Source organism: Equus przewalskii, chromosome 19 (assembly GCF_037783145.1).
Source record: "Equus przewalskii isolate Varuska chromosome 19, EquPr2, whole genome shotgun sequence".
Taxonomy (NCBI): domain Eukaryota; kingdom Metazoa; phylum Chordata; class Mammalia; order Perissodactyla; family Equidae; genus Equus; species Equus przewalskii.
This window is the reverse complement of record NC_091849.1, coordinates 11,765,566-11,790,562: the sequence shown is the minus strand read 5'-3', so window position 1 is coordinate 11,790,562 and position 24,997 is coordinate 11,765,566. Positions and strand designations below refer to the sequence as shown.

General features: G+C 40.9%; 1 long non-coding RNA gene across 3 annotated transcripts in view; it reads right to left on the bottom strand.

The window, feature by feature from the left end:
• Window positions 1–14,339, bottom strand: part of LOC139077252 (uncharacterized) — a 69,271-nt gene extending 54,932 nt beyond the window's left edge. For 2 of the 3 annotated variants that reach the window (XR_011529603.1, XR_011529604.1), the window contains exons 1-2: window positions 14,043–14,339; window positions 9,043–9,199 (exon numbers count right to left, since the gene is read on the bottom strand). This is a non-coding gene — a long non-coding RNA (uncharacterized lncRNA). The remainder of the gene's footprint in view (window positions 1–9,042; window positions 9,200–14,042) is intronic. The other variant, XR_011529605.1, reaches the window with a different exon arrangement.
• Window positions 14,340–24,997: the final 10,658 nt, after the last annotated feature.

The following is a 24,997-nucleotide window of genomic DNA, read 5'->3' as shown; positions in this document are numbered from 1 at the left end:
CAATGGAATATTACTCAGTCACAAGAAAGGAGAATAGCCTCCCATTTGCAACAACATGGATGGGCCTTGAGCAAATTATATTAAGCGAGATTAGTCAGATGGAGAAAGACAAGTGCCGTATGACATCACATATGTGGAATCTAAAAAAGTTAAACTTGTGAAAAACAGAGAGTAAAATGATGGTTACTAGGAGGATTAGGGGTGTGATAAGAATGATGATGTTTAAGGGTAGTAACCCATAGAGATCTAATGCATGGTATAATGAATATAACAATAATATTGTACTATAATTATGTCATGTGATAAATATTGCTGCATTGGCAATTATATCACAACGTATAAATATATCAAAGCAACATGCTGTACACCTTAAACTTACACAATGTTAGGTGTCAAATTTATTGAATAAAAAAAAAAGAAACTGAGGCTCAGTGATGTTGATTGATTTTCCAAATGAGGAATTATCCAAGAAGGATGGAGCCCAAGCCCAGTCTGGTCAGCCTGGATGCCTGTCCTCTTTCCTTTATGCCACGTGATTTCTACCAAATCCTGCTTCTGTTTCCTTTATGACATCTATAAGATTAATCTTTCCTTCTATCTCCTCAAGGTCAAAACGTTCAACATTTTCATTTTAAACCTTCCAAGTCAGTGAAGGAATGGTGCCGGCCGCAAGGAAACTGCGTTATTGTGGAAAACCCTCTTCCCAGAGCCCTAGCAGCTCGACTGGCCATGAAAATGAGTTAAATGGACATTGAGGGGAGCCTCATGGTGAGGAGGTGGGGAAGGAATTCCAAAGCGCGGCTGGAGGGGACACAGCAGAGCTGTTCAGCCTTCCCTGCATATTTGGAGTCACCTGGGCAGTTTAGAAAAATACCTGTGCCCAGATCTCTCCTCCAGAAATTCTGAATTGGTCTGGGCTATGGATTAGACATTGGGGGTCTTAGAAGCACTTCTAGATCATTCTAATGTGCAGTCAAAGTTGGAAGCACTGGTATGTGGGAGTTCTCCTTGAATTTTTCTTGGACATGGCAGTAACTGAGGTCTGGTGGCATATAATTAGTTTCAGCTTGCTTTAAACATCACCTGAGAGAGCCACCGCCTTCTTCCCTGGCTGCCTTCTGGAGCCCGCCATCCCAGTGCTCTGCACTCTAGTGGCGTGATTGACCATCTGATTCCTTTGGATGCAACATCAGAGGTGACTGAGGCAAAGTGCAGGCCCGGCTCTGGGAACGGTCCAGGGGCCTCAGCAGAGCTTTCTGGTTGGGCTTTCTCACGTCTACCTACAGAGCTCAATGCACTTCCCTGGCAGTGACAGAGCCCAGGCTGCCAGAAGGGAGGGCAGGCTCCTTGTAGGAATTCTGCCAGTGGTAAGCCTTTGGACTTGAACTGCAGCAGTGACCCTCCTGGGTCTCCAGTCTGCTGGCTGACCCTGCAGACCTTGCACTTGCCAGCCTCCATAATAGCATGAGCCAGTTCCTTAAAATCTCTCTCTCTATATATACACATACGCACATATATATTTACACACACACACACACACACACACACACCCTGTTGGTTCTGTTTCTCTGGAGAACCCTGATTAATACACTCCTCTACCTTTCCTCTTCCCTGGCCCTGCTTCCTTTCCGCCCTCTGGATCTGCCCTCTCCGTGCCTGCCCACACTCTCTCGCCTGTCCCCAGATCATTTGCCTGCAGTCTCCGTGACTCATAGGCCTATAATAAGTCCTCAGCGTCCGTTTGCCAAACTCTCTCTCTTCCCTTCATTCAAGAGTCTCCCGAAATCCCACATCATCCAATCGAGGAAACAACAGTCTGTCCTCCCTCAGATGAGCCCATTCAGTGGTACAGATTTCAGAAAGAAAACCCTGTATGAGAAAATATATGAGTGTTGCTTCGAAAATTAACTTCTGAGACTATTCCACATGTGACTGTAAAGGGACTTGGTGTTTTAAAATGCTCTGCCTTGGAGGCCGGGCCTCAAGGGGCGAGGTCTGGACCGCACCAATTCGTGTTTGGCACATCTTCACACGTGTTCATGATGCTCACAAGGCCACGGTCTTGGGTGTGGCTTCCTGATTGAGGTGCTAAAGGCCACTGCCCCCTGCGGGTACAGACTGTACAACCAACCTCACGCTACCATCTTGTTTATAGAACACAGCTTACCAGGTGAATTGGGTAAGAAGGTAAGAAGGAGCCAGGGCAAATCTGTAAGCCTGTGTCCTCTTGACCGTGGGCCACTCTGCCTTCCCCCTGGGAGCAAGGCCTGTTATTACACGAAGTCAACACAAACGATCAGTATGTAACGTCCACAGCACGGAGCACAATCATTGATCTGGTGGCCCATTAACCCCACCTGGGTTTACCTACAGGCTGTCCTGCAGGAATAACAAGAGTAGCCACAGCCAAACCATGGCAATTCCTGCAAAAGACCTTCAGGGGTCTCACCACGGCCCCCGCACTGTGGTGGATGCAGAGGTGGGGGACACTACCCTCCCCTTCCTACCGCACCTGGGGAGAGGCCTTGCAGTATTGCTGCAACCATCATTAAATCACACTCCCAGTCAAAATTGTGGGGTCCTAGAAGACACTGCCTTAAAGGTCTGCCAATGAGCTACAGTCCCAAAGACCCCTGAATGGCTTAGGGAGGGGGCGATAGCAAGAGGATAAAGAAAACCCAAGGTGTAAGCTCACATTATAGGGGCTACTACAATGTCAAAAAGAGCATGAACTCTACAGGCAGGCAAAACTCAGTCAGTTCCACAGCATTTAGCATCTTGGGGGACTCATTCAACCTCTCAGAGCTGGATTTCCTCATATATACATCTGGGGTGCAATACCTACTTTGTGTTAGAGTAACTGTGATGTATGGATGAAATGTAATAATGGACCTAGAACACAGCTCGGTGTCTGGAACTCAATAAACATCCACTTCCTCCTCTGCTGTCTTAACTCAAAGGCTCTGTTAATCCAATGAGGGATATTTATAGGTTTTCATTTGTGAACTTGGTAGATTTAGTGTTAAATCACAGAGGACAAAGCAGCTGATGGCGGCACCAGGCATTACAATTTTTTTGAGGACGATTAGTCCTGAGCTAACAACTGCCACCAAGCCTACACTTTTTGCTCAGGAAGGCTGGCCCTGAGCTAACATGCGTGCCCATCTTCCTCTACTTTATATGTGGGATGCCTGCCACAGCATGGCTTGACAAGCAGTGCATAGGTCCACACCTGGGATCCGAACTGGCGAACCCTGGGCCGCCAAAGCAGAATGTGTGAAGTTAACTGCTGCGCCACTGGACCAGCCCTGAGAATATTTTAATAGGAGGGACACTAACTTATTGTCTAGATGACTTCACAAAATCAACAGGAGTGTCGAATCATTCCCTGCCTTGAAGTACAAATAAGAGACTAGTATGTATGACCCAACAGAATAAAAATGCAAGAAGGCAGTGAAAAGTTGTAAATGCCATAGACTCTAGTAACTCTAGTTTTAAGAACCCTCTAAGTCTTCATAAAGCACAAAAATTTCAACAAACATCACCACTTCAGGTAGGCTTACATTAAGAGAAGCAACCCACTGCAACCTCCTCCTCCTTCTCACCCAACATATGGGAATACCTCTCAAGCAATCCTTGCATTATCAGGGCACTGGAGATAAATTCATGTTTCAACTAACAAAAGATAAGGAGGCCACCCTTGACATTTGAAAGTGGAGTATTTAAAGCACATTTGCTGAGTTTCAATTCTCTCATCTTGTAATAAGATGACTTGGCAGGATGTCCTTACAATGATAGCATAAATTTAATGGAGTAGGGGAGAATATATATTCTCTTCTGGTCTTCAACTGCATTTTTCTTTATCTCATGAATAATTCTAGGCCTATAATTAAATGGAATGATGAGAGCCCTCTGGTGGCTAAATTGACTTTTCCCTTTTCTTAGAAATATTAAAGCAAATTATCCTGTGTTTTGAAAGTCCTATGCCTTGTTCCAATTAGCAACTTGCTGCATGAACTTCATCTTTTCTCCACCTGTACCCCTTCACCCTCGGGTAAAGAGAGGATGAGCTCTTTTATTTTCAATCTCTTTGAGGCTCACATTTTTGCAAATATCTGGGCAAATATTTAATTCACCTTCTACAAAGATAAAACGTGTTTTTAGGAATTTAATTTTCAGACATTTATCTAATAAATTGGGCCTCTGTAACAAGTCAAACACCATACCAGGTACTGTGAGAGATACAAGGAAATTTAAAATATCCTCTCTAATTGCAAGAAGCTCATGATACAGTACAGAAAAGAATAGCCTTGATTTTTTTTAAATGTGGTTTTTCCATAAAATTTAATCATTTTATCAGACACATAAATTTTCTCCTAAGAGATGTGTTCTTAGCTTCTCTATGTGTAGCAGGAATCTGAGCATCATTCTGGACTCTTCCTTCTCCCACTCACCAATCCAGTTATTCACGGTGTCCTGTCCATTCTACTTCTCTGTTTCTGTTGACACAAGCTTAGCTTAAGGCCTGATCATTTTAGGTGATTACAATACACTTTTTAAGAAATATATTTTAAAAATTATTTCTGAGTTCTTAATGCATGCACACACTATAAAATTCAATATGTATAATAGTGAACACATAAAAAGTAAGTCTCTCTCATACCTTTATCCCCTCGCCACCTAGTTCTCCTTTACAAAAGCAACCGTAGTTCTGATCTCTCGCACATGCCTCCAGAGATATTGTATTCATGCACAAGCATAGAGATTTATATTTTTTCACAAACGATGGCATGCTGTTCTGCACCTTGCTTTCACATCTTCCAGTACATGTTGGAGAAAATTCTAAATCAACGTAAAGAAGCGTGCCTCATTCTTTTTTAAGAGATGCATAGAATTCAATTATATGTATATTACCATAATTTATGCAATCAGTTCTCTATTGATGGAAATTCACATGGTTTTCAATCTTTTGCTATTATAAGTTGATGCAGCAGTAAAGATCTTCGTACTGACATCATTTTGCACATGTGCCAGAATATACTTGGGATAAATTCCTAGAAGTAGAATTGTTGGATCGAAGGAAATGCGTATTTTTACTTTTGATATTTTTGTATTTTTACTTATTGCCAAGTTACAAAACACTTTTACAATATTTACAAAAAATGTTTACAAAATATTTTTGATACCTTTTTTTACTTATTGCCAAATTACTGTTTGTAGAGGTTATACCAATGTCTACCCTCACTGAAAAAAGTGAGACCCTGTTTCTCCAAATCCTCAACAATACAGTAGGTTATACAATCATTTGGATAGAATAGTATCTCAATATAGCTTTAATTTACATTATTCTTATTTTGAGCGAGGTTGAACTTCTTTTTGTGTTTAACATGTGTTATCTTAATATGTATTATTTAGATGCATTTTCTATGAACAGACTTTTGTATCTTTTGTCCATTTTTCTGTTTTGAGTTTTCTTGTTTCTTATTGAACTGGAGGAGCTTGTAGCAGACAGCCTCTAAGATATTCCAGGTGACCCTCACCTCCTGGTATTTACATCCTTTCATAGTCCACTCCCACATTGTTCCACAGTTGGGCTGAGTGACCAATAGGAAATGGCAGAAGTAATGGTATATCATTTTTAAGATTAGCTTGTAAAAGACATCTGGCTTCTCTCTTGGTGACTCTCTCTCTCCAATTGGGTGCTTTGGGGGAAACCAGCTGCCATGTTAGCCAGCTGCAGACAGAGAAGGCCAGGTGGTGAGGAACTGAAGCCTCCAGCAAGTGGCCAGTGAGGAATTGAGGTTTCCTGGTGAGAGTCACATGAATGACCTCTGAAGTGGGTCCTCCAGCCCCATTTGAGCCTTCAGATGAGACAGCAGCCCCAGCCAACATCTGACTGCAATCTCACAAGAGACTCACAGCCAGAACCACCCAGTTAAGCTGCTCCCAATGCCTGACCCTAAGAAACTGAGGGATAACAAATGTTTGTTGTTCTAAGCTGCCAAATTTGAGGGTAATTTGTTATTCATCAATCAATAATAATAAAGAGCTCTAAATGTATTAAGAAACTAAGTCCTTTTTCCAGAATTTGAACTTCTTTACGAGAGTTTCAAATACTTCTCCCTATTTGTTGAATGTCTATTGGTCTTCTTTATTATTTCTTTCTTTTTCTTTTCTTTCTTTCTTGCCTTGCCATGCAGAATTTTCAGTTTTTACATAGTGAAACTTACCAATTTAGGGGATTACTTTTATACTTAGAAATGACGAAAAAGAGACTTTTAGACAACATTCCAAATTTTATCTTCCTCTGTTTCCAATAAAAAGGGGCTAGGCCATTTGAACTAACTCTCCTGCTAAAATCAACTAAAAATAATGAACAAAATAATTTTCTAATCTCCTTAAACTTATCAAAGAAACGACAACAAGGAATTACCAGACCAAGATCTAAGAGACTCCAAGAACCCATAAAGGCAAGAAAAGTAACCAAAGCTTTCTGCTTTGAGGACTTATGCTGGGGGACATGTGTTACTGTTTTAAAGACCTCACAGAGTAAGAGGGGCAGAAGTCAGAGCTCAGGGTCCACCAGGATGAAAGGTTACTATTAGACACTTCCTCCTATGTTGACCTAGAATCCCAAAAAGAGAACCTTCAGGGTAAAGATTAACCAGAAGTGAAACTACCTGTCCCTGTACCCTCAAAAAACAGCCCCAAGATAGCCCCAATAGATAGCACCTATTGAATGCTGAATAGAGCAAAGGAGAGAAAAAAACACAGGTCATCTGTCCCTGAGTAGTTCCATCCAGAGCCCAGCCCTCTGAGAAATGATAGCCTAAATCCGACACCCAGGAGTAGTTCAGAAAACTTCAAGCCATGACTTTAATTTGAACTAATTACAGAGAGGAAGTTCCTCTAAATGTCTGGCTCAGGTAAATGCAAAAATGTTTCGAGAAGGGCTTCTTCACCCAGGTCACGGGAATCACCAAAAATCACATCTCACGGACAATGAGCAGTGCAAAATCAGTGGTAGCCAAACCACAAGAAAATAAGTTATAATGAGGAAGAAACAACACCAGAAAAACACTGTATAAACAGACCCTGAAAGACTTCAGGTCCTGAGACAATCAGAGGCAAATTATAAAATAGTTATGTTTAAAGAAATAAGATTAAAAATATCTGTTGTAAACAGGAACTTGGGAAAAAAGTGATTTGAAAAAGAACCAAATAGAACATCTAGAAATAAGAAATACAAAAATGTAAATTAAAAACTTAATAGATGGGTTTGAGAGCAGAGGTTTGAGAATGAAGCTAGAGAGAACTAGAAGACAGATCAAAAGAAATTATCCCAACTGTAGCATGGAGAGACAAAAATAAGGGGGTAGTTAGGAGAAATGGAAGACTGAAGGAGGTCTATCGTGTATAGAACCCAAAGAGTTATATAAAAAACCAACTACCAGAACTAATTAGTGAATTTATCAATGTTAGCAGATACAAGGTCAATATACAAAAACATATTATCTTGCTATATATTAATAGCAAACATTTGACAAATGAGATTTTCTAAACTACTATTTACAATAGCATAAAAACATAAAATATTTAATGTGTTTTTATTAAGGTAGAATTTATATACAGTGAAATGCACACATATTATGTGTTCAGTTTGATGAGTTCTGACAAATGCATACACGTGTGTATACTATTCCATATCTCCTTCCCCCACTGAGATAGAAAACATTTTCATCACTCCAGAAGGCTCCCTCATGCCCCTTGCCTGTCAATACCTGTTCCACCTCCAAACCCTAGGTGACCACTTTTGTATTCCTTTCGCCATAGATTAGCTTTGCCTATTGTAGAATTTCATATGAATTCTATCATATAGGATGTACTCTTTTGTGTCTGGCTTCTTTCCCTCAGCCTGGGCATGATGTTTTTAAGGTTCTCCATGTCTTTGCATCCATGTTTCATCATTTTTATTGCTTTAGTATGTATGGATAGATCACAATCTGTTTATTCATTTTCCTACTGTTAGACATTTGGGTCAATTTCAGTTTGAGCCATTATAAATAAAGTGCCACGAATAGTCCTAGACAAGTACTTTTGTGGACATAGTAGAACCCATTCCTCTTTTCTCTTGGGGAAATGCTTAGAAGTGGAACTGCTGGGTCAAAATGCACACACCACACTGCACTGGAATTATCCACATAAATGGCTGCCCCATTGGACTGTAAGTTCTTTGAAAGTGGGACCAGGTTTGGTTCATTGGCTCTTCTTGGATGCCTTGTACAGTAAAGGGCACACAGGAGGCATTCACCATGTATTTCTTAAGCCAATATATTGAGGAGAAAACATAAAAAACACAAAATATATAATCAGACAATATATCTTCCATCCAGCTTGTCTTGGTTACACCATGGTACTATTTCAAGGATATGAACACCTTATTAAAAAATCTTTTTGACAATTTTATAAAATAAATCCCATGAAAAAGGAGCAAGGAGTTTTGAGCCTCTAGTGATAACTATTTTTAAATGGCTAATATTTATCAAAACTTAACAACACCAAACAGTTTACAATGACTATCACAAATCTATTCCTTGTGCTCCAAAAAGTCAGTGAAAGGAGCGAAGGTTTATAGAACTTAAATGTGCATTAGAATAAATATAGAACTTTAACACGTACCACATTGATGCTTAATGTCATACAACTAAAAATTGATGGACCTGCAATGAATATGAAGGAGGAATTCAATTTATTATTTTAATAAGTGTTACTTTTAATTACTTTTTAAAAAGCAGTTTCAGTCCAAGTTTTTCTATACAAAAAAATGAAAAGATAATAAAACCTGCATCACCTATGTACTATAGGGATCAAATGAGATAATTTATTTAATAATAATTCATTCTACAAGCAGAAAAGCATGATAAAAGGGTAAGATCTCACCCTCACTGTCATCATGATCATCATCATTATGTGGCCACTTGCTAATTGTGTGTCCTTAGGTATATTATTGTTAACATGTAGAAAGGGGATAGTGATACCTACCATCTTGTTGTGATAATTAGAAGATAGAATGTACATGAAGCCCAGTGGAGTAGCTGGTAGGAATAAATGTTCAGTACAGAGATGTTGCTGCTGCTGCTGTCTTTGGCTTGTTCACACCATGGTTCTTTTCATTCCTGGCCAGCCTATCCGTCACACCCTGGAAAGTGGCAGGGCTCCGAATCAGTCTTTATGATTCTCCCTTTCTCAGCCATACTAAAGCTTTGGCCAAACCAACCAACCAGAATGTCCCTTAGAGAAGTGCCTGGTGTTGGTCACATCAGGTTCCAGCAGTAAGTCAAAGTTTTTGCAAACATCAGTTTCCCTCGTTCTCTCACAGAACCTTTCAAGGCTGTAGTTTAAACATTGCATCTCCGACTTTTCGCTCATGTGAATAAAGTGAATCGCATTATGAATTGGCAATCAATTTTTCTAAACATGAAGTGCCTCACTTATAGCTATATTCACTTTTATGTCAACCAGAGATATAATTTAAATGTTTTTTTTTAAAGATTGGCACCTGAACTAACTGTTGCCAATCTTTCTTTTTTTTTTTTAATTGCTTTTTCTCCCCAAATCCCCCCAGTACACAGTTGTATATTTTAGTTGTAGGTCTTTCTAGCTGTGGCAAGTGGAACGCTGCCTCATCATGGCCTGACGAGCTGTGCCATGTCCACACCCAAGATCCGAATTGGTGAAAGCCTGGGCTGATCAAGTGGAGCAGGAGAACTGAACCACTCGGCCACAGGGTCGGCCCCCTAATTTAAACTTTTTTAAAGCTTTCTTTTGTTATCTTTTGAGTCTTGAAACACAGGAATGATATTATCCTTAACTGAAAACATCATTTTCATAGGAAATTTGAAGTTACAAGGCCTCACTAAATCACAGGCCGTGTTCATAAGTGCAAACAGAAGGGACAGAGGCACAGCTCTTCTGGCCTCCTATCAACCCAAAATGGTGGATTGCAGGTTGATTCTGCTGCACACGACCTTCATTCCCAGCCAAGCCTATGCCTGTGAAGGAAAGTGACTACATAGATGCCCTGGTATGCCAAACACCGCAAGCCTCTGGCCTCTGCCTTCTCCTATGCTGAGGGATGTACCACTAATGTCAAGTCAACTTAAGGAAGCACAGGGCAATAGGATCTTCCAGAACAGATATGGCCCTGCCCATAGCCAGGCCTGGGGCAGCCTGATCCTCTCTAGGTGGCACCCACCCCACTCTAGATGCCAGCTTTCTGTCCTTGTTCTGCTTCGCCTACAGCAGTAGCTTTTACCACCAATGCGCTCAGCCTTTCCCATCATCACTTGGCCACCGGCTTTCTGTTGTGCTCTCCTTTTCTGTTCTAAGTGTTACGGGTAAACTGCTACCTGAGGTTGCTATATTTATTCACTTTTACAGCTTTCTCTATTGAGGTCATGTTGGCAGCTTTTTCTCTATTTAGGAACTCAAATGAAGTCTTCAGTTTGTTATGCTGGGGAAGCTAATCAGCAACGCACCACGACAGCCCGACTCCCCTTCCTCCTACCACCTTCTTTGCGCTGTAAAGAGATCCCTTATTCTCTGACTGCTTCCAGGCCCCTGTTGGCCTTCTGCTTCACCAGAGTTCTCTTGCCAGGGATCAGAGGCAGAAACCTCATTTCCCCTTGCTGAAGTCTGGATGCAAATGTGGTAAATAGAGAAACTCATAGTTATCATCTTTTCCTTTAAAATGCAAAGGCCTTTCTGCATAAAAGGTCCCCAGAGTCTCACTGGCCATATGTAAATTGACCCAATGCCCTGGGTTTAGATAATCAAAACAGATGGATCTGCTCTCAGATGCTCTCAAACTTTTTATAGCCTCAAAACCCCAACATGTAAATCTAAGAGCATAGTTGCAAGGACTGAGTGTGGTTAGCTGCCCAAACTCCACCCCTTTTTCCCACCTAAACCCCAAGGCCCCTGAGATGGCTCAGATGAATGCAGTGGTTTTTGCGTTGTTGTTGTTTTTTTAAAAAGACCTGTTCTTTGCAATCATTTATTTTCAAAGAAGATCCTCTCATTTCATTTATTTCCTGTTGTCTCAGTGGCAGGAATGCAGAGAGTCGTTGAAGATGTGCACAGACTTCTGGTTCATTGCAGGTGAAGATTTGAATCCTAGATGAGACTTTGAACCAACCAGAAGACATGTTCCCGAGACTCAAACCCATTCTGAAGAACAGTCAAGGAAATATTTTCTCTGGATGCCCTCACAGCAGCAGACGCCGGTTTTCTAAATGGTTTAAGACTGGCAGACATTGCTCCATAGGACCTTTGAGTTCAACTGAAGGCAAGCCCTTTAAACTTAAACAAGCCCTTCCAGCTCCCAGGAAATGACCACTTTCTGGGTCCCTAAGTGTTCCCACTCAGTTTTTTAATAATGGTCTCTTCATTTTCACACAGACTTACATATTATTTCCATTTACTTGTTGGCATAAACATACACTTATTTATTGAAATATTAGCTTGCAGAATGACACCAAGAATTATAACAGCTCATAGAGGGCCTAAGGTCATACATAGGAGCCTGAAGAACAGTGAAAGCAGAGAAACAATTAAAATGCTATGTTACATTTGTAGTATTTGTCACAGTTTACAAGGCATTTTTACACGTATGATCTATAATAATCCAAGTTCTTGGTGGCAAATAACAGAAGCTATTTCTGGCTAATTGCAGCAGAAATAAATCTATTGAAAGGACAATGGGTAGTTCACAGAATTTACATGAACACCAAAGCAGGGAGAACAATCAGGACCTAAGAAGACTTGCTTCCTCGTGACACAACCAAATTCATGCCACAGTCACATATGGTCTGAAAGCTGTGCCAGGCTCTGCCATCACTGGGCATCTGCCACCACTGCCGCTGTCCTCTCGGATTGCCCTCTCATAGTCCCTAAGGCTTTGTGTCCCTCCCTCCAGATTCAAAGTTCCAGGTGGGCACATCTGATTGGCCACACCTGTGCTCTAGCTGTTGGGGAGGTGAATGAGAGGAGAGAATAGCCACTCCCCTCACCCCTCACCTCTTCATGTACAGAACTGAGTCACTGCATTAGTTTCTCTTACTAGGTAATAAATTACCACAGACTCAGCAGTTTAAAATGACACAAATTTATTATCTTACAGTTTCTGTGGGCCTGAATCCCAGCACAGCCTTGATTACAAAGCTGTCATCAAGTTGTTGGCTGGGCTGTATTCTCATCTAGAGGCTCAACTGGGGAAGAATCTCTTTTCAAGCTCCCTCACATGGTGGCAGAATTTTTCCTTTGCAGCCACGTGTCTGAGACCCCTGCTTTTTTGGTAGCTATCAACTTGGAACAATTCTCAGCTCCTGGAAGCCACATGCAAGTGCTTGCCATGTCCACGGGCTCACCTCTCCATAGGCAGTTTACAGCATGACTATTGGCTTCTTCAGAGCCAGCAGGAGTATCTCTACAGCTTCATATCTTCCCTTAGGAAGGCTCCAGTTCCTTGTTTAAGGGTTCACCTGATTAGGTCAGACCCACCCAGGATAATCTCCCTTTTGACTAACTCATAGTCAACTGACTAATAACTTATTCTTAGGAGTGAAATCCTATCATATTCACAAGGGTCTCACCCACGCTCAAAGGGAGGAAATTAAATGGAGTATGTATACCAAGGGATGGGGATCTTGGGGCCCATCTTACCAGTGAATGACAAGTACCTCCCACTTTATCTCATTGGTGTAGCAGATCAGATATACATTTTCCAGCTTTACAGAGGAAAAAATAAGACTCTGAGAAGTCAAGCGATTTGGTTGTAGCCACAGAGTTAAGAAGAGGCTGAGTTGGAACCCAACATCAGAATTTTTGACAGTGCTCTTTCCAATGGTAAATGGAAATAAATAGTAGCAAATATAAACATTCATTATGATGTTTACTGATGCTACAGGTTCTGACGGCAATAAGAAAAGAAGAGTAAAGATGGGAAATTATGACTAATGATCCCAGGGCCTGCTACTGGAGTCTGCCTTGAGCTACAGGAAACAATGCCAACAAAGAATGTGAGCTGGCTATTTGATGGTAGAGAGAATGACATGCACCTGTGACATGATTGCTATTTATAAAAGAAGCAACTCAGAGAGTGTTTTAAAGATGAATACGCAAGGGAGCAGAGGTCTCCCAAAGAGACCAAACAGGAGCTAGAGAGATGGCCACCAAGGCCCTGCAGTTTTCTCTAGCTCTCTGCGCTCCTGTGTGGCGCTTGCTTCCTGTTCTCCCCTTCACAGTTCAGAGACCATCCTGCCTTCCAAGGAACCTTCCCTTCGGCAGGGTTATGAAGAGAACTTGAACTTATGTCAAGCTAACCATATTATTTTCTTCATCATCATCCTGGAAGGTTCCCAAAGAAGCTTTTGAAAGGCAGGATATAGAAAGATAAAAGGGCTGAGGGTCTCAGCGTTATGGCTTGACAGTCTACAAGCAACAAACTTTTGTTGTCTAAGAATATATAAGTAAAAGCTAAACAGGCCTCTGAACCCATGTCTGTGCATGAAAAACATAAGGGTATAGTAGAGAGAGCAGCATTTAAAAAAATATATTCAAATGTGTCTGAAGCCATAATGGTGTGTTTAACCTCTTCTATTCACATGTATGGCACCTGTAAGAAGTAACAATAAAGTTACTGGAAAAATTTTGTGCCAGTCCTGCCCCTGCCACTGTCTAGCCATGTGGCCTAGGAGACATAATTTAGCCTGTCCAGGCCTCAATTTTCTCATCTGTAAAAATAAGAAGCTAGAAAACTTGATTTTTAAATGGTCTTCCAACTTTAAAATTTAGTAATTCTTCAATAGGCTAGATAATGCGCAATAGTCAATATTAAGGCAAGACCAGCCTCCTCTCTCATCTTTAGATGGAAGGAGGGTTAGTTCATATTAATCACAGGCAACCATGAACTTGATTGTACTTTGCATTATATTCAACTAAAAGCATTATCTAGTTCTTTTGCCGCCTGTGGGACTACTTACCCTAGCTGTATCTCTGTCCTTGTTAGTGCCTTCAAGTCGATTCTGACTCTAGTGACCCTGTGTACGGCAGAGCAGGGCCCTCCTCAGTCTCTTTACACCATCCTCTCACCTTCCAGTGCTGTATCAGCCAATGCTTTGCTGCTATTCATCGGGTTTTCATGGCCAATTTTTTCAGAAATTGCCAGGTTCTTCTTCCCAGTCTGGAAGCTCCACTGAAACCCGTCCACCCTGCTGGTACATAGCTTTCAGCAACACAGCAACACTCAGCCACCACAGTGTGACAACTGACAGACAGGTGGTGTGGTTCCCCGGCCGGGAAACAAACCAGGGCCACGGTGGTGAGAGGGCTGAGTCTTAACCTCTAGACCACCAGGGCTGGCTAGCCATATATCTAGCTATCTAGAATCATGCACACACACCCACACACATCAGAAATACAAAGACAGTACAGCGACCAGGTTAACAGAGAGGAGTAGCTGAGTTAGCAGAGGCCTATGGAAGAACAGAAGAATAGAAGAAACACTAGACCCACGCAAGCTTTCGAAAATCGACATTATCCACATGCATCACAATTAATTATAACAATCATCTCCTTGTACAACAAACACACTGCTTGACCCTATGCTCATGTTTTATTCATTTATTTTTTAGCATGTCTTTTCTACTTTATTTTCTCCCTTAGCCTGTTAATTAACTGCAGTGAAAGATAAGAGAGGTCCTCATCACATGGTCTTTTTGGCCTGTCCTTGCTACCTACTATTTTAAAGCACTCTCAACACTTCAAAAACAGCAGTACGTTTTGGCATGACCCACAAGATAACCAGTTCTCCTCTTTTAACCCCTTGCTTTCAATTTTTATTGCAGAAGAGAAAGGCACAGGCGTGCTAGACCAGAGCCAGCCCTGTCTGAAACACAAGTGGAATATCTGGGACAAATGCCCACTTTAGTTTTCTAATCTATGTAGGAAGAATGCATATTCTTGCTATGACCTTCTTAAAAGCCAACTGTATTCTCTTCCACAGAGATATGGAATTGCATTTTTTGAGGAAAAGGTAAAAAGACTGCATTTTGTTGCCATTTCTGCTCCACATATTCCTGTAGCCAACACAGATTGAACATTCCTATAAAGCCTTTATCATCAAGGGAACTTCCTCGTTTGACACATGGTACCTCAACTTTGTCATCCACAATTCAACTTCAGTGACTCCCTACTTGTCCACTACCTTAACTATTCTCCTACAGTCAGAAATTACCTACAAATTGCCTTACTCAGTGGGCATGGTGCTTTCACTACTCAACCCGTCAGAGGTCAAGTTATTGTTAAGTGCTCCCTCTTTTGTGAAAATCTCTCCTCCTTTGGCTTTTGTGCCTTCTCTCCTTATTCCCTCTTACCAGTGTGATCACCCCTTTTCTGTCTTCTTTGGGACTTTCCTCCTCTCCCTGCCCCTAAATGTCAGTGTTCTTCAGAGCTCTGTCCCAGAACCCTTTGCTCTTCTCATTCTACACACTTTTCAGGATGATTTCATCCAAATTCGTAGCTTCACTCACCACTCCCTTAATAACTACTTCTAAATCTTCCTCCAGCAAAGATCTCCCTTCTGGAGTCCAGATTTATGTGTTCAAATCCCTACTAGAAATCACCATGAAGATGTTCCCCAGACACCTCACACTCAACTGGGCTGTCTTAGCGTGCTCAGGCTGCCATAACAAAATAGCACAGACTGGGTGCTTAAACAACAGAAATTTATTTCTCCCAGTTCTGGAGGCTTGGAAGTCCAAGATCGAGGCTTCAGCCAATTCGGTTCCTAATGAGGGCCCTCTTCCTGGCTGGCAGACAGCACCTTCTCACTATGTGCTAATATGGCCTTTACTCAGTGTGTGCACTTGGAGAGAGAAAGATTTCTTTGTCTTCCTGTTCTATTAAGAGCACTGTCTTCATCATAGAGTACCATCCTCATGACCTCATCTAACCCTAATCACCTCCCAAAGACCCCATCTCTGAACACCATCACTTAGGGCTTCAACATATAAATTTGGGGGAGGGGCACAAATATTCAGTTCATAACCTGGGCCCAAACCAAATGCCTATCTTTCCCTCCCAAATCTGCTCCACCTCGTCTCAGTGGAGGACAGTACCACCTACACAGTTGCCTAACTAGTAACTGGGAGGTCACCTTCTAGGTCCTCTGTATCTGTTTTCTTATCTGTAAAATAAGAATATTGATAGTATCTACTTCACAAAAACTGAGATCAAATGAGTTAATACATACAAAACGCTAATAAAATGCAGGACACAAAGTAAGTTGTACTATTGCCTATTAAATTTTTTCTTAAATTTCTTCTTTTTACTAACCCCACAAAAATGCTCTAGATCCTACCTACCATAATATCGTTGGAGCTGCCTCCTTTCCCCACCCTGGCCTACTCTACTGCCTTGGCTTTGGGCAGTTCACTTCACACATAAAATACTGGAATTGCCCCCTAGCTAGTGTTTCTGCATTCTCTCAGCTATCTGTCTAATCTTTGCCACGCATAGCGAAGAGAGTAATCTTTTCAAACTGTGGTTATCATCGCATTTCTCTGGTCAAAAGTTTTTATTGACTCCTTGTGCTTTCAGACAAGTTCCAATTCCTCAGCATTACCTAAAATGCTCATCATGGGATAGCCCCTGCTTAACTCTCCAGTTAAGCAGCCCTTGCTATAACTCTCCTGTTATAGAGCCTGTTGGGAGAAGCAGTCCGCCACGGGTGCTGAGTGTCCCTGCATATTCTTGCTGAGTATGCCAGACTGCAAGACTCATCCATCTTCTGACAATGAGCCGTTCCTGTAACTAGTCACATAGGCATCTAAGTAGGTCAAAGTGACCACAGCATGGTTACTGTGCAACGGCTCGCTCTCTTGAAGAGGGAGACTGGAGAGCTTGCTTAAAAGGTGCTGTGCCCTTGGCTCTGGATTTCTCAGCTGCAAAACAAGCTCACTGAATGTATATCCATCTGAGTCCTTCATATCATCCATGTGGGATTTGGGGAAAAGGGCCATGGATGCAAATATGCTGATACTCATGCTGCTTGCTATACCATTAATATTAAAGCACTTTGTCTCTGGTCCGGGAGGTTCGTATCATCTGCTAGCATCCATGAAACTGTGCTAAGCTAACTTGTTAGCTTGCAAGTAGGAGAAGATACCATACCTGTCACGGTCTTTGACAGCCCCATCTCCTCCTTTCTCTTGTTCTATCTCTCATCCTACGCTCCAGTTGTACTGAACTGTTTCCTGCCCCTGTGCCTTAAAAGATACTGATCCCTCTTCTCTAAATCTTATTCCCTCTGTTTTCAACCAGCTAAAAGTACTGTCTCCTCCAGGAGGCTTTCCAAACTTTTAGTATGATTTTGATGCCCTTCGTCTCCTCTCCCATAGCACCCTCTGTACATCTCAGTCAGAGCTCTTGCCACAGTGACTGTGGCTTATTTCACTCACACCGCTTCTCCACTGGACAGAAGGCATCTTGAAGGTAGGGCATTTGTTTTATTTGTCTTTGTAGGCCTTGTGTCTAGAGGCTTCATCCAGCAACACTTGGTACATACGTGTTCAATAAATGTGACACGATTAAATGAATGACTAGACCCTAATAGGTTTGACTCATTCTGAAGGATGAGCTTGGAAATAAATTATCCTTTATCTTTCCCTTTGCCTTCCACACTTTTTTTCTCTCTTTTTACCTTCCCAACTCCTTTTTTGTTTTTTCCTATTCTAAGCTACAGCCTACTCTGTGTGTTTAGCTAGATGCAAATAGAGTGAAGTGAGGCAGAAGTGTGACCACAAAGCAGTGAGGTGGATCCATGCACCATATGGGAAAATTGATCTCACCTTATATAATCAGGGCCTAAAGAGAAAGATCCAACTTTCTTCCTTCTCCTGAATTTCCTGAGAAATTGCAAACATGGATTAAGCAGCAGGGATGAGGTGGTGTTTGTATTTGTTGATATTTTAAAATTTCTCTCTCTCTCTCTCTAACAGAGCCCTCCTGGAGAAAAACAATAGGCCACGGTAAAAGAAAATTGCCTAGGACGCTGACGGACTTCAGACAAATTTGCTACTGCCATAGTGGAACACTCAGCTGTCAATGAACCGTCTTTTCCACCTACAGAATCCCTAGGCAGCAAACACCATAAATACAGAAGCTACATCCTGACATGTGTTAAATAAAGGCAGACGCTAATAAACAATGTTCACAGTATAATGAGTAACCCCAGGCAAGCTACTTTAAAAATAAACATTTTCATGGGGAAACTAATAAAATCTTCTTTCCTAAGGAAAGTCTATGTCCTCTCCTACTTCCTTAATTACTGTCCTGATGTTGACCACATCTTATCAGTGTACTAAAAGATAAAGTGGCTAAGACCTCATCCTAGTGCACCTTATTAGTAAGCCAGTTACTAAGCTATTCTCTCTCAGCGTCAAACTCATCTTTCCATACTCAGCATTGTGATTGTGGCACTGACTCTGCAAACTCCATTTCTGCTTTGCCAGCTCCCTCCATGCTTGTCTCTTCCGATAGGGTTGATGGAGGAAGAAGGGACTTGTCCTTCTTGCTTGTTTACCATTATTGTCAGTGTCACCCAGCCTCACTTCTTCACAATTTTAAAGAACCTCACTCGTCTCCCATAAATGGCAAAGAGCCCATCCCCGCGGGGCAGTATTTTCATGGAGTGTGTTTCTGCTCGCTTTCCTGCTCACTTCCACTTGCTAACAGCACTCAGGGCAGACTCTGCTTTCCTTCCTGTCATGTCCTCATGCTTACCTCTTCCCTTTCTTCTCTGTCTTTCACAGCACCCAGGGAGATCACAGCACTGTCCATTTATAGGACAATTGCTAAAATAGCAACCAAGGTGAGACCCAAAACTAGCAGCCAAGAAATAAATATTTGTGCTTATGTGCTTAAAAATAACCAATCTGGAATGACATAATAGGAAAAATCCAGATGAAACCACATTTGCCCTGGTATGAAGTCACCAATGGCTTTGCTGCTGGATGCACTTTTTCCCTTTAGTACCACAAATGTTTGAAAGCAAAAATAATCTCCTGCAATTCTTAATCTTTCTTTGCTCCAAAACACACTAAGGAATTAAAATTTTTCATTTATTGTCCAGCATTGCTTTTTCCATTTGAAAGGAATAAATTGAGGTGCCAGCAGTTTTAGTGATCTCATAATTTTCAGCTCAACTCAAAACTTAAAGCTTCATTAATTTCTTGAAGAGATTAAGCAGCTTTTTTTTTTGGTGGGGGGAGGGATGGGAAGAAGGTGAAAGAGGCAGGAAAAGGAAAAGCAGCAGCAGACTGCCATCGCCATCCCCCTCCACCTCTGCAGCCAGATTTGCTCATCACATAGATCAGCACCTTGCTATGCGCTCCCCAACCCTTCTCTGCCCTTCTGTGTTCTAGAAGTAGGTAGGAAACTGGATGAACATCTTCAGAATGCTCATCGGCAGCCTGGTTGTTGCCCCCAGAGTTGTCTGCAAAACTATGCTAGGGCTCTCACCAATTTTTCGGGCGTAAACGATTTGAATAAGGATGTCAATAATGTGCTAAACAAACTGTGAATGACTTGTTAGTAGAAATGCTAGGTAAAACTTTCCCTGGGCAAATTAGAGTCCAAAAAAATTTAACAAGCAGACCAACAAGGATATTTAGGTCCAAACTTATGTGTCAGATAAGGGAAGGCTGGCACATGTGATAGAGACGAGGCAGTCTCGACTGAAGATTCCACGTGAATCATCCATACGACATGGTTATTTACGTGATCACACATGATTGCCTGGTAGGGGCCCCTCCCACGTATTCTCGTAGCACTCTTTCTGTATCCTCTTGCAGGGCTCATCACACAGTATTGCAATAGTCTATCTCCTCTACTACATTATAAGCTCTCTGAGGGCAGGGACTATGACTTTTTCTTTCTTTCTTTCTTTTAATCCACAAGTCTAGCATACTATATGACCCAATGTGGGAACTTAATGTCAACTGTCATAAATAAGTGGACTATAGCTTTTAACTGTAAAGCTTGATACAATTTCTACTATACCAAAATGAAGTTACCTGAAGATTGCAATACTATTTGTACTGTATTGTAATGTTGTATAATCATTACATAATGATATATATATAATGGTATGTAATGTATTATATGAGATGGTACAGTGATCAAGGGTGAGTGCTCTGAAGTTAGACTGCCTTGGTGCTGGTCCTCTCTCTACCGCTTACCGGCTGAACAGCCTTGATCAATTTCCTTAGGTTTTTCTATACCTCAGTTTCTCTATCTATAAAATGGGGATATAATCAGCACCTAAGTCCTAGGGCTATTGTGAGAATTAAATGAAGTAATGCACATAAGGCATGTAAGCAGGCCTGGCACAAGGTAAGCACTCCATGTATTTTAATTATATTGTTTTTAGTAACAGTATTAAAATGATGATGATGATCACAGTGACAACTCTATGTTTGAAATTATAAGACAGTGATAGACTGGGAGACAATATTTGCAACATAGAAAACAGACGAAGGAGTAGCAAATAAAAACATCAAAATTAAATTTTAAAAAATGACATGAAAAAATGAGGAAAAGAGGGGCCAGCCCAGTGGCATAGTGGTTAAGTTCGCACATTCCACTTCGGTGGCCTGGAGTTCGCCGGTTCGGATCCTGAGCATGGACCTATGCACCGCTCATCAAGCCATGCGCTGGCAGGAGTCCTACATATAAAATAGAGGAAGATGGGCATGGATGTTAGCTCAGGGCCAACCTTCCTCAGCAAAAAGAGGAGGATTAGCATTGGCAGCAGATGTTAGCTTAGGGCTAATCTTCTTAAAACAAAAACAAAAAACACGAGGAAAAGAAATAAAAGGCAATTCACTGCAGTAGAAATTCAAATAGCTATCAACCATATAAGCCCAAACTCATTAATAACTTGGAAAATGTAAAGTAAAATCTGTGAAATGACATTTCTCATCTGCCAAGTAGGCAAAAACTTCAAAGTCAGGTGATAGCAAACGTTGGCAAGTGTCTAGAGTGATGGGAATGCTCATACACAGGTACACAGGTGCTGGAGGTGTACATTGGCACGAACACCTTGAAGGGCAATTTGGCAGCATGCATTAAAATTGAACACGTGCATGTCCAAGAATCTGACGGTCTTCACACCAGGGCTATGCAAAGGGTCCACGAGCACGGAGAGTTTTACCAGGCTGACCTAAGAGCCTGCCTGTGCCCTTTCCACATCATCCCACATCTTCCTTCAGAACATTGCTCCTGAGTTCAGAAACCTTGGGTAAACAAACAAAAGCAAAGCCTACTTTAGTGATTACTTAGGGCACCACACACCTTTGGTCTTCCAGTTTTCCCTATATCACACACATTTCTGTTAAGGGTGAAGTTTTGGGTTAAAATGGGACATTCAGGGGGCTGGCCCCGTGGCCCAGTGGTTAAATTCGCGCGTTCCGCTGCAGGCGGCCCAGTGTTTCGTCGGTTTGAATCCTGGGTGCGGACATGGCACTGCTCATCGAGCCACACTGAGGTGGCGTCCCACATGCCACAACTAGAAGGACCTACAACTAAGAATATACAACTATGTACCGGGGGGCTTTGGGGAGAAAAAGGAAAAAAATAAAATCTTTAAAATGGGACACTCAGTTGCATGGTAGGGAGGAGAGGAAGTGATAATAAGTTTCATTAACATTTTGCCTCTGTTATTCACAGACTAATGTCAGAAATTACAGCGTTTTTGGTGGTCGTTGGGTGGGGGGAGTTCATGAGAGCAAATCATGAGTAAAATATTTTTAATGCTCTCTGACTTTTTTCCTGTACTTGGGTGTAGGCAATTCTGTGAGGCTATCCTCAATATTTATGCCTAAAATGTATCACTAGCTGGAAAGAAAAATACCTTTGAATAGCCAAAAGAGGACATGTTAGTGACTCTGATATTTTTAAATGTACCTGAAAATGTTTTTCTGGAACTACCAAACCGCTCAAAGTAAATTGGATAAAATCCACAAGTAAGACCTGTTCATAATTTCTTTCTGATTTGGTGTGTGCTCTTCAACAAACCAGCTAAAATGCACATCTATTCCAGTTGAAGTTAATTCTCATCTAACTTTATTTATAAAACACTTAATGCTTTCTACTCCTGTAACAAAAAAATAAATAAAATTATATACTCGCTTCTAGACCGATGCGTTTTAGCAGTAGGTAGCTTTCTCTTCCTTTAAATATGAGGAAAAGTTTTAATCTGAGGTCTAGAAATTAATACAGTACGGTATCTATACTTGGTTCTAATTTAATTGTTCCTCATGGCAGAATACATGCACACAAATACGTTCACCAAAGAAATATGGTGCTTTTTATCACATGCCTCACTTCAAAAGTAATTTACAATTTTAGCAAAATAGTATGTTACATTATTATAAATTAAATAACGAGAAACAACACTTCAATTTATTTTCTTATTTGCATAACATTATGAAGCGAATAAATTAATTATATTACATCCACATCGTATAAATGTCTTTACAATATGCATTCTGAAATTTATTCTCAGTAGTTTTAGTAGTAGTTGATATTTACTCAATATTAAATTCAAAGAATACTTAAGATTTTTGAATTCGAATAACATTTATTTGAATTAAAAATGATGTTAAACTGATAGATTTAACAAAGTGTATTCATTTTGTCAATATAGGGAGGAGACTTTTTATGAATTAAATGAAATACATCTGCAGCTTCAGGTTTTGATGAAAATATATTTTAAAATATGATAAGATAAATATTTTTATCAGTAATAAAATTAACAATGTTTCTATATTTCACCTACTACAGATATTTTTGATGTCCCGCTGTATATCCTAAGGGCCCACCTCTGAGTTCACTGCACCTTCTAGTGGTAAGGGCCCAAGTCTTTCCGCTTCTCTGCCCAAGGAGGGCTGTCTCCGGTATTCAGCCAGGTACAAGGGCAGGGACTGAAAGTGCATAAATTCCCAACGTCCTTGTCCTTTAGTGGGACAGTTCCGAGGTGCATTCTACGGGATACTCAGAAGGTCCCCATTAGGACGTTCTTTCTGGGATCAACTCTCAGATAAACTTCTTGAACTCAAGAGTTTGTTTTGGGAGGAACTCAAGCTAAGACACCAACCTGTTCTAAACAAGGTGCTTTAGTGAAAGAGCAACACATGGAACTAAGAGCTGTTTGGTAAGTCAGGTGTGCCTCCCAGAACTTGAGGCTCTGAGTCACTCTCATAACTGTGTAACAGGTCTTTTGCGTGTTGGGTGGTTTTCAACTTTCACTAAAAGAAGAATTTAATAGAATTTTTAGCAGAGAGAGTACTAAAAATAATTTTTATAATAAATTTCCAGGTGGTATTTGGCATAGAATTTGGGTAGAACTCAAAGAATTGGATGAAATTGCTATAATAAACACCTTTCATTCCCATTTATTTATTACTATGAATAAGTTTTCTCAGCAGTTACTTCTATAAACGGGTGAGGGCAGGAATACACTTCACACAGAATCTGCACGGTTCTAACAGTAAGTCATTCGTCAATGGATACGTGAGCTAATTGGAGGGAGGGACATCATTTGTATCATTGCAAGAGAAACATTTTCAATAAAATCTTATTTTTTCTGTTTAATAAATTAGAAAATAATAATTTTATAATGTAGTTTCGTTGTCTTGATAATCGTTTAACAATAACAATGGCAACAACTCAACCTAGAAAGAAATTTAAATAACACTTACAACCTTATGATCCCAAGAAATAAAACATATTTCAAAATTTCAATTTCCATGCACAGTTTTGTCAAAGAGAAGCATAATAGGGTGGTCAAAAAAGAGACTTTCTGGTATTAAAATACATTACATGAAGGTAAAATTCTGCGGGAGAATTGGAATGGAAAGGAAAAAAAGGAAAGATATAAAATTTCCATTGGAAATTACGCAGGCGTTTTTAAATAGATTATAATTATTGAATCAAATTGTTATAGTATTTAGATTCCTTTGGATATCCTTAAAAGAGTAACCGTTTTATTTTGACTCCAAATTTTGACATCAATATTTACACGCCAAAAATTTTATCCTTTGGAACTGTTTAAATCTATGATTTAAATTGTTAAGTGTCAATATTAAACTGTGTGAAGGGTACACAGTTTTTCCAAATTCTTTTTCCGGTTATGCAAGAAATAAATTTGAAGACTTACGGGTTGTATTTTGTCTGCTCCAACATTCACGCATTGAAGTCTCAACCCCAGTACCTCAGAATGTGACTGAACTTGGAGATAGGCCCTTTCTGGATGTAATCAAGTTAAAATAAGGTCATTAGGGTGGGCCCTAATCCAACACATTTGGTGTTCTTATAAAAAGGGAAATTTGGACACAGAGACAGAGGATAGACAATGTAGAGACACAATGAGAAGACAGCTATCTACAAGCTAAGGGAAGCCTGGAACAGACTCTCCCTCACAATCCTCAGAAGGAACCATCCCTGCCAACACCTTGATCTCAAAATTCTAGCCTCCAGAACTGGGAGAAATAAATTCGAGATGTTTCAGCCATCCAGCCTGTGGTACTTTCTTACAGGAGCCCTAGGGAAGTAGCACAAAGACCACTCTCTTGGAGAAGCTCACACTTGCAGACAAAGAGAAATGTTAAGGGACATTTGTTGCCTCATTCTTTGCATTAGGGGAATAGACAATTAAAATGTGGTATCCCAGCATTCCCTGTTCTGTGCTTGGGAGGCATCCCTGGAAATGGGCACACAGTTCCAGGTTCTTCTGATACAAGCCTTTTGGAGATGTGCTCCTGGCATCCAAAACTGGCAGACACTCTTCCATTCTCTTCAGATCCCTGAAATCGTGCATTCCTTGGGCCGTAGTTCCTTTACCTTTAGCTTCTTTCCGTGCAATTGTTTGGAAATC